Genomic DNA, 22,419 nt, shown 5'->3' with positions numbered 1-22,419 from the left:
ATGTTGCTATGTCAAAGAATTGTAGCATTCTGTGACTTATTAGACTTGTTAAGGATGCCAGGTTTCTTTGGTGGTGGAGTGGTAAGTCACATGTCAATTGATCCTGACTCAGATATCTATAGCGTATCTGCAGAGAGGAGGCTGGTAAGCCACTGAGCAGCAGAGGTCTAGGTCTCAATTTGCTCCAATGAGATGTAGCTATAAAATGTGGAAACCATGCGATGAATGGTGTTCCTGAAAATCAAGCTTAGTGTTCTTTGGGTATTTTAAGTAAACTTTCCTTATTATTGGCATTTTGAAATGGCCTTTCCCCAAGCTAACAATCACCTAGCCTAAGAGCCCCAAATGCCGTAGGGGTATATGACAAAATTCACTGAGTCTTTGGGAAAGATCCATCCCATAGTTCAGAAATTTTAACAAATGCATACAAAGATCTGTGCACAGCTTGCCTAGGCCACCTGGGTATTCTACCCAACATGATCTTATCTGTGTGGGCTAAAGCACACATATACAAGGCTGCTCATATGCTACTTTGACCTTAACTCATGTAACCAGTGATGCCAAGGCTCCCCTTTCAGGTCTGGATCTTAAATTCAGAAATCTATCTAACCATAGGGTACTTGTATTCTTGGGTACAAATGTTGTAGTAGACAAAACAAAACAAGGTGAGTGAGTCTTTCAATTTTCATTTCATGAAGTGAAATACACATAGGAGTTTCCCTATTTTTCCTGTTGACCACAGATGTGCCAATGCTGCACTGTAGACCTAAGAATCCCTGACATTTATCATGGAAAATCAAAATGGTACAGGAATTTATCCACATCTTTTTTCCAAAACACAATGTTGCAAGGCCTGCACAGTTTATGCAATACTGTTTACGTGAGAAAATAAATAAAACCGAAACCAGAGTAGCTCATAGAATTTGCATAAATATTTATACAGATAAATAATAATGATCAGTGATAGATAGATAGATAGATAGATAGATAGATAGATAGATAGATAGAAATGTAGATAGGTGATTGATAGATACATAGATGATAGGTAGATAGATACATAGATAGATATAAAGATGCATAGATAATAGATAGATGATAGATAATAGATACGTAGATACATAGATAATAGATAAATACATAGATGATAGATTCATAGATAATAGATACATAGAAAATTAGATGATAGATACATAGATAAGTAGACAGGTGATTGATAAATAAATACATAGATACATAGATGACTGATAGATAATAGATACATAGATTCATAGATAGATAGATAGATAGATAGATAGATAGATAGATAGATAGATAGATAGAAGGATAAGACATAGACATACAGATAGATGATATATATATGTGTATATATATATACATACACATATATATATTATATATATATAATATGTAAGAGTAATAATTAAGGATCATAAAGAAAGCACAGGAGGCATTGAGGAGACAGAAGGGCAGGAGTCATGTAAATCCAGTGTTCATGAATGGTGTCCTCAAAAAAAAAAAGTTTAACTCTGATAGAATTGTCAAGCTACCAAATAGGCTATGATCCAGTCTTTCTTGTAATCTTCCTTATAATAAAATCTTCATGAACTCTACCTGGTTTTCTATGTGCTTATATATGGTTATTCCATAGCTGTACATGCTTTGACTAAAACAAATCGAAAATGATCACATGTATGCAAACACACAAACACAAAATGTAGGGTGCAAAATAGATGCTTGAATATAAAGATGCCAAGTTATCATTAGAAACATTCTTACCAGCTATATCAGGGTCCTGTCAGCAAAATCTTGCTGGCATATGCAATAGTGTCTGGGTTTGGTGGTTGTTTATGGGATGGATACCCAGGTGGGGCAGTCTCTGGATGGTCCTTCCTTCCATCTCAGCTCTGAACTTTGTTTCTGTAACTCCTTCCATGGGTATTTTGTTCCCCATTTGAAGAAGGAATGAAATATCCACACTTTGGTCTTCCTTCTTCTTGAGTTTCATGTGTTTTGCAAATTCTATCTTGGGTATTCTAAGTTTCTGGGCTAATACCCACTTGTCAGTGAATGCATATCATGAGTGTTCTTTTGTGATTGGGTTACCTCACTCAGGATGATATCCTCCGGATCCATCCATTTGCCTAAGAATTTCATAAATTCACTGTTTTTAATAGCTGAGTAGTACTCCATTGTATAAATGTACCACATTTTCTGTATCCATTTCTCTGTTGAGGAACATCTGGGTTCTTTCCAGCTTCTGACTATTAAAATTAAGGCTGCTATGAACATAGTAGAACATGCATCCTTATTACAACTTGGAACATCTTCTGGGTATATGCCCAAGAGAGGTATTGCTGGATCTTCTGGTAGTACTATGTCCAATTTTCTGAGGAACCAACAGACTGATTTCCAGAGTTGTTGTACCAGCTTGCAACCCCACTAGCAATGAAGGAGTTTTCCTCTTTCTCCACATCCTTGCCAGCATCTGCTGTCACCTGAATTTTTGATCTTAGCCATTCTGACTGGTGTGAGGTAGAATCTCAGGGTTGTTTTGATTTGCAGTTCCCTATGCCAATGCCTGATAAATACAGAAGTGGATGCTCACAGTCATCTATTGGATGGAACACAGGGCTCCCAAGAAAAGAGCTAGAGAAAGCACCCAAGGAGCTAAAGGGGTCTGCAACCTTATAGGAGGAACAGCAATATGAACTAACCAGTACCCCCCAGAGCTGTGTCTCTAGTTGCATATGTAGCAGAGGATGGCCTAGTTGGCCATCAATGGGAGGAGAGGCCCTTGGTCTTGTGAAGATCATATGCCCCAGTAAAGGGGAACACCAGGGCCAGGAAGCGGGAGTGGGTGGATTGGGCTGGGGGAGGGTATAGGGGACTTTCGGGATAGCATTTGAAATGTAAATAGAGAAAATATCTAATTAAAACAAAAAGAAACTTTCTCACCTTATAGTGGGATTTTAAACAATTTAGTTGAAATCATAATTAACAGACAGCTTCAATGAATTTTTTATCCCTGATGTAAAAGCAAAGAAAGTGAAGCCAGGCAGCATTAAATGACCTCATATGGGCAAAGGAGCCAGTAAGGGCTCTCCTTTAGTGAGCTTCCTATTGTGCAGGACTGAACTCTGGCACTCAGGCAGCTGTATTGAAACAGCCAATATCTCCTTGAGCACGGAAGGGCTGACAGATTATTAGAAAGATGTAATTGCTCACAGCACGTAATTTGAAGTGTATTAGCAGCTGCTCCCATTAACATGGCCTCCTAATTTTCTGCTTCAGGATGTGAGAATTTATTGACACTGAGATAGAAATATGACAGAAGGCTACTACCATTTAGATGTTTATCTGATGACCGAGTGAGTCAGGATATCAGCCATTAGCCTCAGCAGACAGGAACTATAACAAGAGCAACACTTGAAAATAACCCGAGATCGCATTCCACCTACTTTGTAAACTGCCCCCATGTGGCTTATGGAGAATGGCACTTTACTCTTTCCTAGTATCTGCTGGAGTGTCTGGAAGTCTGACCAAGGAAGGCTAGAGAGTTCAAAATACTTCCAGAGTCAATAAAAGTGCTTAGAATTTCCGATAGCTACAGGAGCTCATTCGGCTCAGAGAAATTGTGGAAGGGGCAAAGCTGGCCATTCAAACCCAAAGAAACTGAACATGGTAAATTTCACTCCCGGTAAGAAGTAGCTGCTATTTAGAAGCCAGATACAGTTCCTTAGAGTCCCAGAAGTAATAAAAGGGCCACAAGCAGAAAAGAGAAAAAAGAGCTGTAGAATTTTGTCCTTCAGCAGGGTATGTGTAGCTGCTCCTCAGACAGCACAGTCTAGAGCTAAAACATCCCTCCTCAAACAGGAACGTGCTAAGCATCAGGAGAATTAATGAAAATAATTTATTCCAAAGCCAACCTAAGGAGAAAGGGAAGTCTATACTTTGTTTTTGTTGTTGTCACTGTTGCTGTTGTTGCTGTTGTTGTGGGGGTTGAGGAGATAGGGTTGGAGACAGGGTTTCTTCATAAAACCCTAACTGTCCTGGAACTCACTCTGTAGACCAGGCTGGCCTTTAACTCAGAATCTACCTGCCTCTGCCTCCCAAATGCTGGATTGAAGGCTTGCAGGGACACCACCCTGCTAAAAGTTTTCTGAAGTTTGTTTTGTCTTGTTTAGTTTTGTTTTGTAAGTGTAGACTTACGGAGTTAGGCGAACCAACACATGCCCCCAGAGCAATCATTACAGCAACTACTTTTAGTTATCAGGTTGATGAAATTACTCAAAATAAATAATGCAGAATATTGATGAGTTACGTTGTTAGTGAGTAAAAGCATTTCTAGTTAGTGTTAACAGAAGATGACCACTCGTCCTGGATGTGAGTGGAACCATTCTGTAGACGGGCATTCTGGACTGATTAAAATGGAAGGGGAAGTGCACACTGAATCCTAGTGTTTCCTTCCTGGCTTTGAGATCCACCCAGACGTGAGTAAAGAGCCTCACCCTTCGGTTGGCAGCCATCGCTGACAGCCTCCCTGGCAGCCACACGTTCCCTGAGGTGAGGGAATCTAGTCACAACCTCTGAGTCAAAATAAACCGGTCCTTCCTTCCTTCCTTCCTTCCTTCCTTCCTTCCTTCCTTCCTTCCTTCCTTCCTTCCTTCCTTCCTTCCTCCCTTCCTCCCTCCCTCCCTCCCTCCCTCCCTCTCTCCCTCCATCCCTTCTGTCCTTCCTTTCTCCCTTCCTTCCTTCCTCAAGGTGTTCCTCACTAAAGAAAGCATTGAACACAGTACTAATTAGTAATAGCAATGGCGATTAGTAATAAGACTTAACATGGCCAGCATGTTTCTTGATTCCAGTGCTGTGATACTTGATCTAGGAAGCTCATCACATTTAAGGCTCTCAACAATGCTACGATGGAGCTCCAAACTGCATTTTCCATATGGTGAGGCTGAAAATAGAAGTTATGCTAATTACCTGAAAGGGTCCAGATAGAAAGACCATGATTCAGATTGCCTTTAAAAGCAAACCTTTTATTCTCCGTCAATCAGAATGTTAGCATTTTGAATTTAAGTGAGAAATGTTATTTTGCTGTTGAGAAATGGGATCATGTCTGCCAGCTCCTAGATGATATTTGTGAACAAACCTCCTCGGTCTGTGTCTGTCTGTCTGTCTCTCTATTTCTCTTACTCCATGTGTTTATGTATTTATAGATAGATATAGATATGATAGATGATTAGATAAAGTATATATATATATTATGTATACATTGAATAGATAGAAATTAATATATACACACAATCTAGAAATTAATATATTTAGTGCATAGATTCTCTCTGTAAGCGAACTGAAGCATACTAAATTCCATTTATTTTAAAATAGCATAAAAAATAATTTGCACCTAAAATTTATTATTATGGAATAGGGGATATAGAACATTATGGGGGGGCGGAAAGTCTCCTTGAACACCTACTTTCAGAAGTGCTATTTTGTGAACAGGATTATGAATGATAAAACTTCACCTTGTGCTTGGCTTAGTAAAAGCATTTATTAGGTCAGAGCAGATGCTGGCATGCTCATAAAGTGTCCTTCTCCTTAAAGCCACAGTACAAGAAAACAGCTAAATATAATGGCTCATAAAAACCGTCTACTGTTTCCAGCTCAGGTGATTGTCTGAGAGCTGAAGCTCAGGGCAGTACTGAGGTTGTCAAATCATCGGCAGAGTCTCTAGGTGGGCAATGCTTAGTTAGCACAGAATAATTAAAATGGGTCCCAATAAACCAGGTGGTGATGTAAACTGGGTGATCTGACTGGGAGGAGGAAAGTGTGGTTTCCAGCTCCAGAAGAAAGAAGAAGACATCTTAGCTATGGCAAGTACCCTGGGTACCTGTGAGACAGCTCTACTCCCTGGGGGAGCCACTCCTGTCTTATTTATCTGTGCAGTGAAGATATGGATAGCCCCATCCTTCTGCCACTGTTGAAATCTGGAAGCAGTTGGTGGAATACAGTTCACATGTGCATCCCATGCGATGTTTTTGTAAACCCTTAGACACCCCAAGTTTCTGATGCTGAGGCCCCTGAGCTAAATGGCTTCTGTGATCACCCCAAGTCTCTCACACTTTCGTTTTTCTCTTCCTAATACAATAGCAATTTTTTTTACAAAATTACAAGACTAGATTCACTCCTTATGATCATTTCCAAGTTTAGATATCACAGCTAAATAGTTAAATAATGAAAATGATATTGGAGGTATACATGCATGTACGTTAATAAGCATTTTCTTTGTGTGTGTGTGTGTGAGTGTGTGTGTGTGTAGTCATAGATCAATGTCTGAGGTATTGCTCCCTTTTTGTAGAGACAGGGTTTCTCAGTGTCCTGAAACACACTACTTGGGCCAGGCTTGCTGGACAGGGAACATAAGGGATCACCCTATATTTCTGCTTGCCCAGTGATGTGATTGCAATTACAGCCCTCCATTCTTGGCTTTTTCACATGAGTTCTAAGGTTTCATACCTAGATACAGCTAGATACTTTCCCGACTGAGCTACCTCACCAGTCCTAACATTTTTTCCATTGAGACAGATTCTTATGATATAGCCCAGAATACCTTCATATTCAGGACTCAACTGCCCATCATACTAAGTGCTGGAGTTAGGGGTATGATTAGGAGCTGCTGTCTTTTGCATCGGACATTCCTGTTATTTGAACTGTTATTTGAACATTCCTGTTATTTGAACTGACACTCTAAGGGCTTGCTCCCTTGACATGGAGACTTACCATTAGACTACACCACCTAAAGGCTCCTCTGTCTTCTAATAGTACAACAAAAGACCAAGCCTCTAACATGGGGAACATTGGGAAGACACATTCAAACAATTAATATCATAGTTCCAATAATAACTGTATATGGAAGGATACTGCCTGAGGTTGGCTTCAGTTCCCGGATAATAATGCCTTGGTTCCAAACACTGACTCATATTATTGAAAACAGTAGCTAGGTAATTTCACTGAAGTCAAATCATCATAAAACATAATAGCATAGGATATTCTTTTGAACTTTTGAGTTGTATGGCCAAATAATAGCTTTTCCCTTTAATATGTGAGCAAATTTCATCAACAGAATGAAATAAATGATTACCTTAAGTCTATAGCTCTTATAAATTACAAAACTTTAATTCATTAGCCTATGGAGCCTTTGAAATCTTAGTGTTACATTGTATTCCCAAAATAATCCTGCGGTGTGTGTGTGTGTGTGTGTGTGTGTGTGTGTGTGTGTGTGTGTGTGTAATCTGAACAGATAGACAGTAGTAGATAAATCACCTTTATCACATTATTCAGAAAACTTGGAGAAGTCTAAAGTCACAAAAATTGAAGAGTATATATAATACCAATTTAAAAGATTCTTTTAATTTTGATGTGCTGACTGGGACAATCTACATATGTATGGGGTGTTAATGACAGCCAGACTAGGAAACTGGATGCCCTGGAGCTGAACTTCCAGGTTTTGTGAGCCACCACATGAATGCTGGAAACTGAACTTGGTTTCTAGGCAAGAGAAGCAGAGGTTATTAACCACAGAGCCATCTCTCCAGCCCTGCAAATCATTCTGAGATCTGAACTGGAAGGCCTGGTTTGTTTTCATTTGTGGGGAATCTTGGGTGTTATCGAATACAGAAGGACCCAAGTACCTCTTAAAGCAATAGCTGGAATTAGAAGACAGCCCTATTTCCTTGTTAGAGGAAACATCCCTCTGTCCCTTTCTGCCCACAGAGAGTGTGTTCTTGCCAGAAGCACAGGATATAAGTGGTGATTGAGGACTCTGTAATTGTAATACTTGTAAAAGTCTTTGATAAATTGCTCTCGGTCCAGATAGCGCTTGACTCTCATGAAACAAAGCCTGCACAAGGCCAGTGAAACATTTTAAACTTTACTGTGTAAGCATTCTCTGTCTCACCTTCAGCATAATATGTTTTCTTGGCCCAATTCTTGCTAGAAAAAAAATAAAATAAAATACCAGTATAATTCACAGTTGATCAGAAAATTAGATAATTGCATGCCTCGCTGGGTAAAGTGCCCACCATACAAGCATGACCACCTCACTTTGGATGCCCAACACCCATTTAAAAATTCAGATATAGTCATATGAGTCTGCAACCCCAAGGCTAGGAAAACCAAGTCAGGAGGATCTACAGAGCTTGTTAGCAGCCAGACTTCCAATCAGCGAGCTCCACGCTGAGTGAAAGAGTTTGTCTCAAAGTCAAAGCAGAGAACAACCAAAGAAAATACAAACATCCAGCTCTGGTGTCCACAAGTACATGTGTGTGCACACACACACACACAACATCATCATCATCATCATCATCACCATCATCAAATTTAAAAAGCCACTATTTTTCCCTAAATATATTCAAATGAAAATCTTTCTATGTGATGTGAATGGTTTGACTCTCCATGTGAGGAAGCCAAAGAATGAATAGATGGATATCAGTGATGTCACAGGACCAGCTTCCATCCAAATGACCTATCCATCTTCCTAATGATAAACTATGCAATTAGCTAGATAGCTACTGTGCCAGATGCGAAGTGACTTTAGCTGTATTTTTTCCTACCTATTCTTTTCTCCCCACTGTGAAATAGCTACCAAACTATCTATTATTTTTCCAGAACTGTCTTGATTAACAAAAATAAGCCCATGAACTTGACACTTAAAACAAACAAACACAGGTTTAGATTTCCCAACCCTGTCAGTCAGAAATATATCAACAAAGCCTCCAAAAAGTCTCCATTCCTTTTGAGAGGCGCCACAAAACAATCCACTTTCTGTTCCTCTGGGCTCTTTGGAGAGTGCTGGTAACTATTGGTCCCCCTTGCCCTTGACTCTCAGCTGAGCTCAATTTTCTATTTCTAGAGGCCACGATAGTCCTTGGCCTGTTGACCACTTCTCTGTATTTAAGGAAAGCAACACGTCATATCCCTCCCTTACAGTGGGAAAAAGGAACCACGGTGAATTCATTCTCCCTTGGAATAGTTTGGTGTTTTGCCTAATTTCTATTTTGAAATAGCAATGCATTTTGGAAAATAAAACAATAATGGGGAAACTCTTGTGAGCATGGCTAGCTAGGCTACCTGGGAACTCAGAATTAAATTCAATTCTTCTGCTTTGTCTCTAGAAAATTCAACTATCAGAACTTTAAAGAATGTGCTGATGATGTACAAATAAAAATCAATCCATTGCGGACAGGGGAAAATAAATTAACTGTCTGCACTGGGAAAGCCTGGTCCCTAAGCAATAGCCTTACTTCTATAAAGGGCCATATGCTTTGGGTAAGGGCAGCTATAAACCAAAGGACAAGGTCTTAGTCTCATGTATTTTGCTGGTGTTGTGTAGCTTTATACTGTTTAGTTAATGTCACGTTCATCCATCTAGTGATGGGTTTTACTCGGGACTGAAATACATGAAAATGCACTTCGATTGTCGATACTGTGTGGCACAGGCATGTTCTGCGGGAGGACAATCCAGTTATACTGAGGTTTATGTTTCCTGCTTGTTTTTCACACTGGTTTCAATGAATTGCACAATACGTTGGAAACTTCCAGTTCCATGGGAATCCTGACAAACACACTCTTACACAAGCACATGCAAGGTGACAGTTGACCTGCAAGCTTTTAGGGAAGAGGAGTATTCAAGAGATTCAGTTTTCACACTGTTATTCAAACAACAGGAAAATATAACAAAAAGTGAGGCAAACGAGTGTTTAAGCTAAAAATGAGCTTATTTAAAAGTCTGTTATACGTAAAGGGAAAAAAATGTAAATGTAGACTATGCTGCTTTTACAAGGGGAATCTCCTGTAACCTATGATGTAGATGTTAAAAATCTGGAGATGAGTGTTTATAAATACTGCAACTGTCAGAGTAAAGCTGCTTTATGATAACACTTAGGCACTTATGTATTACACAGAGACAAAAAGTATGCACACAGTATCTTCCAATTCCTTGGCTCCCCAAAGGGAGTGACCAATCCCTGCACATCTACACATTCCCATCAAATCAGAGCGTTTTCAGAGAGTAAATGACTACCATGTTCTACAACCCAATATCAGCCCTTCCTGTCCTCCCAGATCCCCTCATGCAAGTCATCCCCCCCATCTCCCTTAGAAGGGGAAACCCCCTCTGGGTTTCAACACCTTTGCAAACACCCATCCCACTCCATACCCCATCACACCCCAAACATAACGTTTTTGCAGGACGAGGCACATCCTCTCCCACTGAGACCAGCAGACATTGCTCTTAACCACTGAGTCAGTGACTCTGTGTTCTTATAGGTTCTATTCCTCCTTAGCTTTCCATCTCTCTGCCATGTGCACAACACTTAAACAAGTTAGCTGGGATCCAGATTCAGCTCTGTTGGAGGAATACATGCCTACCATTCATAGAAACCTGGGTATGCTTCCCAGCAGCACACAACCATGAGTGGTGGCTGATGCCTATAATTCCAGCACTCAGAATCAGAGACTAAGGGATCAGAAGTTGTAAATCATCTTCGGCTACTGTCCTTGGGTCCAGCTTGACACAGGTTAGACACATTTGAGTAGAAGGAAGCTTAATTGAGAAAATGTCTCAACTGGGTTAGCCTGTAGGTAAGCCTAAAGGTCATTTTCTTGATTGAGGTTTGGTGTGGGTGGGGTCAGCTCATATGGGTTGGTGCTATCCCCTGGCAGTGATTAAAACATAGAGGTTTATTTAAGAAAAGCATTTGAAATGTATATAAAGAAAATATCTAATAAATAAAAAAATTAAAAGAAAAAAAAGAGAGAAAGGTTTAAGAAAGGAGCAAGACAACAATCTACATACCTCCACACCTCAGTTCCTGCCTGGAGGTTTTCTTGCCTTATGTTCCTGTCCTGAGTCTCCCTGATGATGGATTAAGAGCAATAAAATGAAATACGCCCTTTTCTTCCCATGTTGCTTTTGGTCCTGGTGTTTTATCACAGCAATAGAAACACAAACTGAAACAAATACATTCCAAGTCTGAGGCCACCCAGGGCTACATTAAATCTTGTCTCAACATAAAAAAAAAAAAAAAACACCCTTGACCTAGTTAGCACAAAGGCATGGCATGAGGCTGGGACTGTAAGACCCTCTGTCTTCTTAGGGATGTTGTGTACAATTATTTCTGCTGAGGACAAACAAACAAACAAACAAACAAAAAACCTACTTGGTAATATTCAGAGAGTGAATCTCTCTGTTGCTCTGGTAGGTTTTGCCAGTTTGTTTCAGTATGAACAGGGTTGGCTGTACTCTCTGCCTCTTGTAATGAAGAACAAGTAATACACCGATGAAGCCCTGCCAGTGAGCTTGTTCTCCATTGGATGCTTCATAACTAACTGCTGCTTCTCTTACATCATCATAGTTAACTCAATCACAATCATGGGGTCTCAAATATGAAGACTGACATATTCTAAGATGTGCAAAGTATTATTGTATAAATATTCTTCGGACAAACAGAACCAGTCCTGTATGAGGGCAGCAAGAGAAAGGGGGCATATATAATTATGAGAGAAAGAAGAGAGACAAGATTGATTGAGGAGACTGAGTGTCTTAGTCAGGGTTTCTATTACTGGACAAACATCATGACCATGAAGCAAGTTGGGGAGGAAAGGGTTTATGCAGCTTACACTTCCACGTTGCTGTTCATCACCAAAGGAACTCAGGACTGGAACTCAAGCAGGTGAGGAACTTGGAGGCAGGAGCTGATGTAGAGGCTATGGAGGGATGTCACTTACTGTCTTGCTTCCCCTGGCTTGCTCAGCCTACTCTCTTGTAGAACCCAGGACTACCAACCCAGGGATGGCACCACCCACAATGGGCCCTCCTACCCTTGATCACTAATTGAGAAATGCCTCAGAGCTGGATCTCAAGGAGGCATTTGCTCAAGGGAGGCTCCTTTCTCTGTGATAACTGCAGCTTGTGTCTAGTTAACACACAAAACCAGCCAGTACACTGAGATTGTAGCAATTTACTCATGCAATTCTCTAAACAGATAAATCCAGTGCAGTGGCCTCTCCAGGCTGGACAACTGATAAGATGATGATTTAACTCAGTCCTAAGTTGTAGGTCTAAGGACCTGGGTAGGTATACCTCTATTGATTTACGTTCCAAGCTCCCAAGGCTTGCACACCTTTGCATCTGATGTCAAGGTTCCAGGTAAGATGGATGTCTCAACTCAAAGAGTAGTGAGAAAGGAAAACTCACCTCTCTCTCCCTTTCTCTTCTACTGACACCTGCAATGGACTGGAAGACAAAGCCCCACATTGGTGATGGTGAGTCTTCATTTCAAGATCTATTAACTCAAATCTGTACACACTCTCATAGTCAGACTCAGACTTTTAAGCAACTATTTGTACCTAGTTAAATCATATAAACTCAGCCATCACGTCACAAAGTCAAAGGCTATGGTGTTCAGCACTGGGATTCCTAGCAAGGCATGCTCATTAAACCCAAATAGGGAAAGTTTCCAAGGGCTACCATAGTGACACAGTTATTTTTGTTCTGTCACAGAATGGAAAGTAGCAAGAAGAGTCAAGAGTCTGCTACTGAGGAATATGGAGGAAGTAAGCTCACAGGTTTTGGGGTGCAGTCATTTGCTCACACATCTTGATTGGCTTCACCCATCATCTGCAAACTAAGTGATATTTTCCCAGTAGGCAGTGGGAACCCACAGCCAATGGGTATGTTTTCTGCTATGCTGATATATTCTGAGGACTTACTAACATGGAGGATAAAAAAAAATAACCTTGTGCCAAGTATCTCTCCCATGTCCTGATTTGGTCAATTTTTATCTATTTTGTGGTTCACAGAGATGTTTTACAAGCTGGAGTTATATTCAGTTCTAAGCTTCCCCATCACAGCCCATTTGCCAGGAAGGTCATTTTTCACAGCATCAGCAATTAGTCTAGAGACTTCCAGTGGATCTGGAGAGAAATAATTGTGGCTTGTAGAAAGATATTGTAAATGGAAATGGAAATAAAAGGCTGAACCCAAGGAATATTTATGAGGTACCACTGCAGCTTGAGTGATTGATTACATGCCAGGGCAGAAAGGAAAGGAGAAGTATCAAGGATGCCTGCTGGATGCCTCAGTCCTCAAAATATTTAGCAGATATGTATCCATATACACAGAGAGGATAAACATGCGGCACGTTAATATTAAAGAGGATGCAAAACCAAATAATCCTATAAACGTTACACACACCATCAAACACCTTCCGAATCATTAAGATGACTTCAATGTCAAGCATGGAAATAATTTTAAAAGAAAACAACAATAATTAGTTTTTTTAATCCATCTAGTTGAGAAATTGTACCTATTTTAGAGGAACTTTAGATTTCCATAGTAATATTTTATTTGGGCTTTGATTCAATCACCCAAGTACAGATGTTTTATTTAACATTTAGCATTTAACCCCATTGCATCTGATCATTCAGTACCGCAGTTCTTAAGAATTCATTGATTTTATTCATGTAAAAGTTATTCCTCTTCTCCAAGTAGATTCTCCACTGCTCGTTCATCCAAATGCCTGTTCATTCATGCACAAGAGAACGTTTTAAGTAACACTCGAAATATTATCTATGCTTCGCAATATTCACACATGCACGGGCAGTGGGACTTCAAAGGATCCTTGTAAACATCTGGGAAGCAATAGATGAGAAATAAGCAAAGCTTAAAAGTAGAATGCTATGCACAGTCCTGAAAAATCCAGACAATAATTACACATACAGCAAAGTCCTAAGATGATGTAAGAATAATACAGTGTGAGACATCTGTGAAATCTGTGCCCTCGGGAGGGGCATAAATGGGACTGTCCTGAATTGCCTGATCTAGTAACATAAGAAATGCACAATGCAGATTTCTCTAATGCAAGCAGAGAATGTGAATCAGTGCTTTGGGATGGCTCAGTCAGTAAAGTGCTTGCCTGGCAGACTTAAATGCCTGCATTGAATGCCTAGAGCTCATCTGAAAAGCAAAAGCTTGAAATCCCAGCACTAAGAATGCAGAAGGAGGCTATTTGGCTCACTTCATAACCAAGGAGAGAGGGAGTCTCACAAAAAACAAACAAAACAAAAAACAAAAAACAAACAAACAAACAAACAAAAACAGGTATATGGCAGTTTGGGAGGAAGAACCCTATGGTTGGCTTGCACACTTGCACCCATGTAAACATCAACACACAACATACGCACACACATATGCACGTGCACAAATGCTTGTGCTCTCAAACAAAACAAAGGCTCTTTCCCTAGATACATTTAGAAAACATTTAACAAAAGCTGCTAATCTTGTTTTTCAAATTACCTAGTTAGGATGATTACTCTAGTTAAACAATGCATTCACTGACCTTCCTGTATTTTCTGCACTCCATAGTAAAGCTTTCAACTCCTTAAGTGTTCAAAAGAAGCCGAATTAGAGGCGAGAGATTATTTGTTCAACCCAGGACACATTTAGGATACTCTGGTGACTCATTTTTACTTAACCCAAAAGTATCACAAGAGATCTAAAAATAAATACCTTGAGCTATCATTAACATAAAATCTTTGAGACGAATTATATGTCAGCAATTATTAGAATTTACAGGTTCGACTGGTAAATTGGTAATAAAATGTCACATAACCTGGCATTTCTGATTAAAAACATCTAGAATAAATGTAGAAGAAAGCTCGGCTAAAATGTAAGCCCCCATCCAATTCCTAGTATTTAAATCATCTCCAGTTCTGGACTTAGGAATGTGCTCTGGAGAGCTTCAGAACTGCAGTATAAAACTGTTATATATCTGTACCAACAGGCCATTAGGTTAACAGTGACATCCCATGTCATTCTCCACAAAGCAACACCCATCTTAGCACACTGTTGCAACCCTGAGAGTACACCACAGCCGTTAAAGATTAAACAGAGTCATGGCAGTGACATCTTGCCTGGAGTCTCAGAGGCAAAGTTGATCCATTTTCAGAAAGTTTTGCCAAGGACATGTAATGCCTTAAGACTCCTAACAGTTACTTTGCGAAACGGCACATGTGTGTACCAGAGAGTGGAATACCACTATAGATCGCATAACTTAACTTACAGACAGCATGAACATGGAGAAGAAAGGGCAGCTCTATAAACTCAAAGGACATCGTACAGAACTGTCATTGCAGCATTTGATTCGTCCGTCCAATTGTTACAGAGATTACAATGAAAATATTTGCTTGTTAGCTAATTGTGAATAGACTCAAGAATTATTTTGCTAGTAAAAACAATTTGTGGCAGAGAGTGTCATTTGCATACTGAAGCTCACACATGTGGCTATAGACACAGCAAGGGGCTTCCCCCTTGAGAACCTCATGAGCAAGCAAATATGAGTGGCTGTCATTAAGTATAAATCTGCTCTCCCAGTGCAAGTATCTGCTGAACACCTGTCAAAATTTTCAAATACCTGTGCCTTTATCCATTCTAAGCTGCACTTTCAAGAACAGATTCTGTTTCTCCAAAATGATCCCATAACTTAGTCGTTGGCTTCTTTCTCTGCCCAGGATCTTAGACTAGATATCATCAAGCAAACCCACTAGAAATGTGGTTCTATTAGTAGAAACTACATGTGTCTCTACTAGACGATGAGATAAATCTGTCAGAGTTATAGGATGCTTTGCTTCATCTTGGGTTAGGAGTGTGTAAATTTACTCATAAACACAAGACGCAGGTACTTTATTTCTTTTTAAACTAAATTATGTGTGTTTATCTGTGTGGGCATGTGGACGGGAGTCAAGTGGCCACTAAGGCCAGAAGTGGGCAGCAGATTCTCCTTCAACTATGGGTATAGATGGCTATGAACTAGGAACCAAACTCAGGTTCTCTGCAAAGAACAGTATAGCCCCTTAAACCAGTGAGTCATTTCTCCAATATTATTTCTTAATACTATAATTTGACCCACTGGATTGTGCTTGGATCATTCCTGTCTATGGCTTTTCAATTCCAAGTTGAGTTTCTCAGAATAAGTATTCTGACTCTATAGCTCGAGGATTTAATGCTGTTTGATTTATTTTTAGGATCTATAAATACTTCCATTATTCTTTTATGTATTGTTTCTCAAAGTGTGTAATCATTTCTCTTATTTGTGAAGTTCAGGAACAATCATTCTGTGACTTCAAAATTGCTTCTCTGTTTTCAGTTCTACAGGGAGTTAAATTGAGAATCCTCCCATATATGTTAATTACTCTGGTTTTTCACAAATTTATCATTTGTCTTTCTGTCCTCTGTGTGGATTTTCATAATCAGCATTTTCTTTCCTTTCTATTTGTCAGGTTTTGGAATTGCCCACAATGCCTCAATAGGCTGATAAACAAGGTCCTATGCAAATCCTCCAAAGCCCACCCCAATGCAACCTGAGAAGGACTGCTTACTGAGATGAGTTTTCTCCTTGCTTTGATTTTCTGCTATTATACTGCTGTATCCTATACTAATTGTATCTCTGACCTTACATTCAGTCAGTCCAACGAAGAGGCACAGTGGAAAGGGCAAAATTTAGCTGAGCCAGGGGACTCTGTCCCAACCACCCCATTTCCTTCCACAACACCCACCACATCGACAGCTTTACTGATGCCTGTGGACACAGAGTTCCTGAAAGACACATTGAGACATTGTCCCAGAACATTCTCAAATAATCCATTGAACCCAATGAACTGTTCCATGTGTGAACAGAACCACGGACAGGCCATATAATTTATTCTATCCAAAACTTGGTTCAAAGAAATAAGGAGATGATAGGGTTCTTTTACAAATTAATATTTTCTTTTTCTCAAGAATTTCATATATGATATGTATTTCATATATATATATATATATATATATATATATGAAATTCTTGAGAATAAAGATATATGTATGTTTATATATATGTGTATATATAATATGATATAGATGATATATGTGTGTATATAAAATACGATCCTGTCCACCCACCATTTCCCTCCATTATCCCTACGTAACATGTCCTCCCACCAACAACATGTATTTTCTTTGATATGAGTGTCCATGTCCACTGGAACATGGACAGTACATAAGGAGACACATCTTCAAAAAAGAAGAATTCTCCTTCCCCCAGAAACTCTCCACTGCTAATAGTTTCTATGTAAGGGGTAGAGCCTAGAGACCATACACTGCATCTTTGCTGGGTTTTCAGCTGGTTTAATCCTGTGCATAGCTTCCTCAGTTTAGTATGGTTGCTGTGAGTTCTTGATGGTGATAACCATGTCATGTCATAAAGAAAGCATTCAACAGGACTCTAGCCAAAGTCAATGAAATATAATATTCTAAGGTTGGAGGGCTGCCTCAGCAGTTAATGTCATCCACAAGACCTGAATTCCTAGGGCCCACACCAGAAGCTCACAAATACTTTTAAGTCCAGGTCCAGAGTATCTGATCTCCACTAGGCTCTGTTGCCAGCCATAAACATGCAGCATTCATTCACACAGATGCATGTACTAGTACATATATACACACAAACAAAAGTAAAAATCATTTAAAGAAAAATATATTTTGAAAACTGCTGAGTTGCATATAGGATTTATCTTGAACCAGCCCCAGGGGCATGACCAAAATACATCATTCCCTCTGTCTCTTTTTCATTTTTCAGGTGGAGATTTGATGGAAAGAAGCCATCAAATATCTCTTCCTTAGCTTCCAAGAAATAGACAATAAGACCTTTAGGCTTCTACACTTGCAGCCCCCAAATGTTCAGAGGTGACACTTGAATTCTGACATTTACATTTCTAGCGTACCATCTCTTATCCAATGCCATGTGCTTAATGTCAAAATGGACACACTGTAGTAGTGCAGCCTTTCAGTTTCTACAATAAAAGTGTAACTGCCACTCTACCCAGTCAAAGTCAAAGAAGTGTCCAGGGACTCTAGCAGTGAGTGCTTTGCCAATGAATGAGCTCTGGCACTCCATCATGGAGCTGTCTCCAAAGCAGTATTGTGTTTTTCTCCTTCCCTGAGCAGCTTTAAGGCCATAGAAGCAAAGGAAACATGACTTTAGCATCTGTTGATTCACATAAATATGACCTGTGTAGATTTGTGTGATAGATATGTATGTTTGCATAGGGTCAAGGATACCTGTCTGGCCAGACTTTTTTAAATGTATCTACTTAATAATAGAATAGAAAAACTTGAAACATATTCAGTCAACAAACATACTAGCTGCATTTTATTTCTGTTACACACACACACACACACACACACACACACACACACACACAGAGGGAAAGACAACTTTTTCTTACTACAATGTGGGAACCTGAGATGAAACTCAGGTTGTCATGCTTGAAGTCTGAGCCATCTCCCTGGCTGGAACATAGAGTCATGTACGTAATTACACATATTAATTCTAAATGATAGAGGCACATTTTCTGAAGTGATACACAGAAAATATGCAAGCAAGTTAAATTTTAGTTTCTTTACTTTTGCACTTTAGTGAGTGCAAGTCCGTATTCTATATGTCTCCAGTAGAAAACAGCCCATAATATAAGGGCTGTCATAGTTTCTGTTTTTTATTTTTATCTATTGTAGAAAGCTGTCCGTGGCACTCAACTCTTACCTCTGACCCTAACACTCAGAAGGCAGAGGCAGGGAGGGGAGAGTTCAGTTTAAGACTAGGTTGAACAACACAGTAAGTTTTGGACCAACCTAGGTGATGACAGACACTAAATCTCAAAACAGGAAGTGAGGAGAGATTCCCTTTGCTTCTCACTAATATAGTATTAATATAATTACCTTTTATTCTGTGTTACCATGCCACCTCTCTTTTTCTTTACATAATGATGTATTGCTATGGCCAAATATTCTCACTGAGCAGTGGAAGCCCCCTCCCCCACTTGCCATCTATTAAAGAACCAAGTAGAGAAAGCTTGCATATATTAAGAGGATGAATAAATTCACAGGTGTAAATGGAAACGTTCCCAACTCAAGGCAAGTAATAATTCAAGATGATCAGGAGGAAATTAACAGAATTAAAGCTGGGTCCCAAGGCTAAGACTTTCTGATCCTGTTAGAACAGCAAGATGACTAGTGCTAACTAGTTCAAGAAGACTTGCCAGCTGAGACTATGCCGGGGCCTAGCAAACACAGAAGTGGATGCTCACAGTCAGCTATTGGATGGATCACAGGGCCCCCAGTGGAGGAGCTAGAGAAAGTACCCAAGAAGCTAAAGGGAGCTGTAACCCTATAGATGGAACAACATTATGAACTAACCAATACCCCGGAGCTCTTGACTCTAGCTGCATATGTATCAAAAGATGGCCTAGTCGGCCATCACTGGAAAGAGAGGCCCATTGGACTTGCAAACTTTATATGCCCCAGTACAGGGGAACACCAGGGCCAAAAAGTGGGAGTGGGTGGGTAGGGGATTGGGGGGGAGGGTATGGGGGACTTTTGGGATAGCATTGGAAATGTAAATGAGGAAAATACCTAATAAACAATCAAAAAAAAAAAAAAAAGAAAGAAAGAAAGAAAGAAATCCCATCAAGACAGCTGTTCCTTACACCCTGAACAGATCACTGCTTGGTGCACTCACGTATATACCAGTTTAGGATTTCTCTTCTATTGTGTGCTTCCTCCAACACCAATGAATTAAGTCACATGGAGTAAGGATTAAATAAATATATGCCTAGAGTATTATTAAGCATATAAAAAAGGGAACAATTAACTTGCATACAAGGTCAAAAGTCAGCCCCATGTTCTATGATCCAGTGCTGATATCAGATACACACTTCAAGAAAAAAAAGTGTTTTCAAAGGTTTATTCCAGTTTTGTGAGGCTAGCATGAGGTGTGCACATTTGCCTGACAAATTGATACTTCAGAAGCAGCTCATGGGCAGATACATATCTGCTTAGTCTATCTGGAAGCATTTATGGTGGGCAAAGGAGGAGTCTGAATCCCCATACTTCTACTTGCTGATCCACATTTATTTGAAGGTAGACAGTGAACCCAGGATGGAGCCAGCAATCCAAACTGAGTATTTGTGCTCAGGGGTAGCAATGGTCTTGATTTTCATGATCTTGATGCACGGTAATCTCATGAATGCCCTGGGATCCCTGCCTAGAGAACAGGGCTAGGAGAATACCTATGGACACTGGGATTGTTCATTGGCAATGGTGATCCTCTGCCCATCAGAATGCTTGTAGCTGTTCTCCAAAAAGGAGATAGAAGTAGCTTTAGTCTTCAGAATCATCAGTGGCTCTTTCTGGGCCCTGTGGATCCATGAGTAGAACTCTCAAGCTACTTTTCTGTTACCATGTCTGCCTGTATGTTGCCATGGAGAAAATGGCCTAACCTCTGAAACTGTAAGCAAGCCTCAATTCAATACTTTCCTTTGGCCCCTAATGGAGAAGCTACAGAAAGCACCCAAGGAGCTGAAGGGGTCTGCAACCCTGTAGGTGGAACAACAATATGAACTAACCAGTACCCCCAGAGCTCGTGTCTCTAGCTGCATATGTAGCAGAAGATGGCCTAGCCGGCCATCATTGGGAAGAGAGGCCCCTTGGTCTTGCAAACTTTATATGCCTCAGTACAGGGGAATGCCAGGGCCAAGAAGTGGGAGTGAGTGGGTAGGGGATCAGGGCAGGGAAGGGTATAGGGAACTTTCAGGATAGCATTTGAAATGTAAATAAAGAAAATACCTAATTAAAAAAAATACTTTCCTTTAAGTTACTGAAGCCATGGTGCCTCTTTACAGCAACAGAACACAGACTAAGATAATCACCATAACAGGGAAAGTCTTCCTGGGATCAATCAATAGACCAGGCTGGAGTCATGCCAAAGGCAAAATGTGTACCTTGGTTAAACACTCTGAAAGTAAAATGTGTAATAAATAAATAAATAAATAAATGAATGAATGAATGAATGCATTGCTTATAAAGGGGGTTTTAGAGGGACCTAAGCGATTTGTTTGATCGCAATCAAGTACTATAATATTATGGTCATAAAATGGAAGTATGAATGAGTGTTTTCAAAGACATATGGGTTGTGGGTAATTACTCCTAGAACTTTCACCCCTGGGCTCATCCCTGGTAAAAGCTGCTAAACACAGCCATATGTGTATTATTTCAGTTTATAAATCTCTTATTAAAAATGAAAATAGAATGTAATTATCATACAACTAAAGGATCTCTTAAACTATCAGGTCAATGAATTTTGTTGCTAATTAACGTGTGAAGACACAGAAAAGAATACGAAAAGGAATGTGTCTAGATGTCAGAGGCAGAAGACAACAGAATGCCTCAGGCTGTCCAGGGTGATGTCACATGGGAAAGTGGATCTGGCAGGGAAAGGACATGAGACACAGAAGCAAAACAGGGTGGGATGGAACTGAAATCCAGTTATTTCAGCATCTTTCTGGGTCCTCCCTTGCCCCTAAATCATCTTGAGAGGTAGATTTGATGTCCTCCTTTGTATGGGGGGGGGGGAGGATTGTACAATGTCTTATGTTCTCTTTATCGGTGCAGCATGTAAAAACAGTATCGCTGGCCTTCAAATCTTGGGAGCATGAGTTTTAGTCACATAGCTAAATTCCAATGAATTTATATGATTTTTGTTAATTTATGACAAACAAAAACATCTGCATATGATAGATTTTTTGTTGTTGTTAAGAGGCTTTTAATTGTTCAGTTTTTAGGGATATCATAATGGTTTTGACTCTGCCTATTGCTGCTTTCTGCAAATATGCAAATGGGTAAGAACAGACTAGGCAAATCTGTTCTGCCATATGATTTTAAATGTTATGTAAACAGTCAACTTGAAGACTGTTGCAGGCTAAAGTGTTTGTGATCTGGCCTTTTAGAATAAGAAGGTTGATGACTACCTGTATGCATGTTACCCTCTCTTTTTAAAATCTCAAAGCCTGGGTGGCTTTTAAACAAAACAAGAACCTTCAGTAGCTGAACACTTTCGCATGACCATAGCAGAGGAGGGAATGATAGTTACTCTCGATTATTACCTAGATTAAATGCATACCTAGGAAATTTCTAATGCACACTTCCACTTTGTCTATGAGAACTTAACATGTAAGGAAGTGAGTGATATTAGTGAGTAAACCCTGCCTTGAGTGTAGATAACATTATACAGTAAGCTGGGAGCCTGGATAGAGCAAAACTGGAAAGAGAGCAAACTGTCAGCTAGACTGTTTAGTGGGTGTGGCTTTTGCTACTCCCATGGCCTATGTGTTCCAGTATTTAAACAAAGACTTAGACTATTTGGTCTCCAGGATCTTCTAAGCTTTCTTCCATAGACAAGGGTCTGACTAGAGCTTGCATAGACATCCTCTGGATCCCCTCAAGCTGAGATGTGCAGCTCAGAGGCTGACTCTGTCTCTGTAACCTGCAGACTG

The sequence above is a fragment of the Mus musculus genome, chromosome 10, assembly GCF_000001635.26.
Source record: "Mus musculus strain C57BL/6J chromosome 10, GRCm38.p6 C57BL/6J".
Taxonomy (NCBI): domain Eukaryota; kingdom Metazoa; phylum Chordata; class Mammalia; order Rodentia; family Muridae; genus Mus; species Mus musculus.
The sequence above is the reverse complement of the archived record's forward strand: the minus strand, read 5'-3'. Positions refer to the sequence as shown.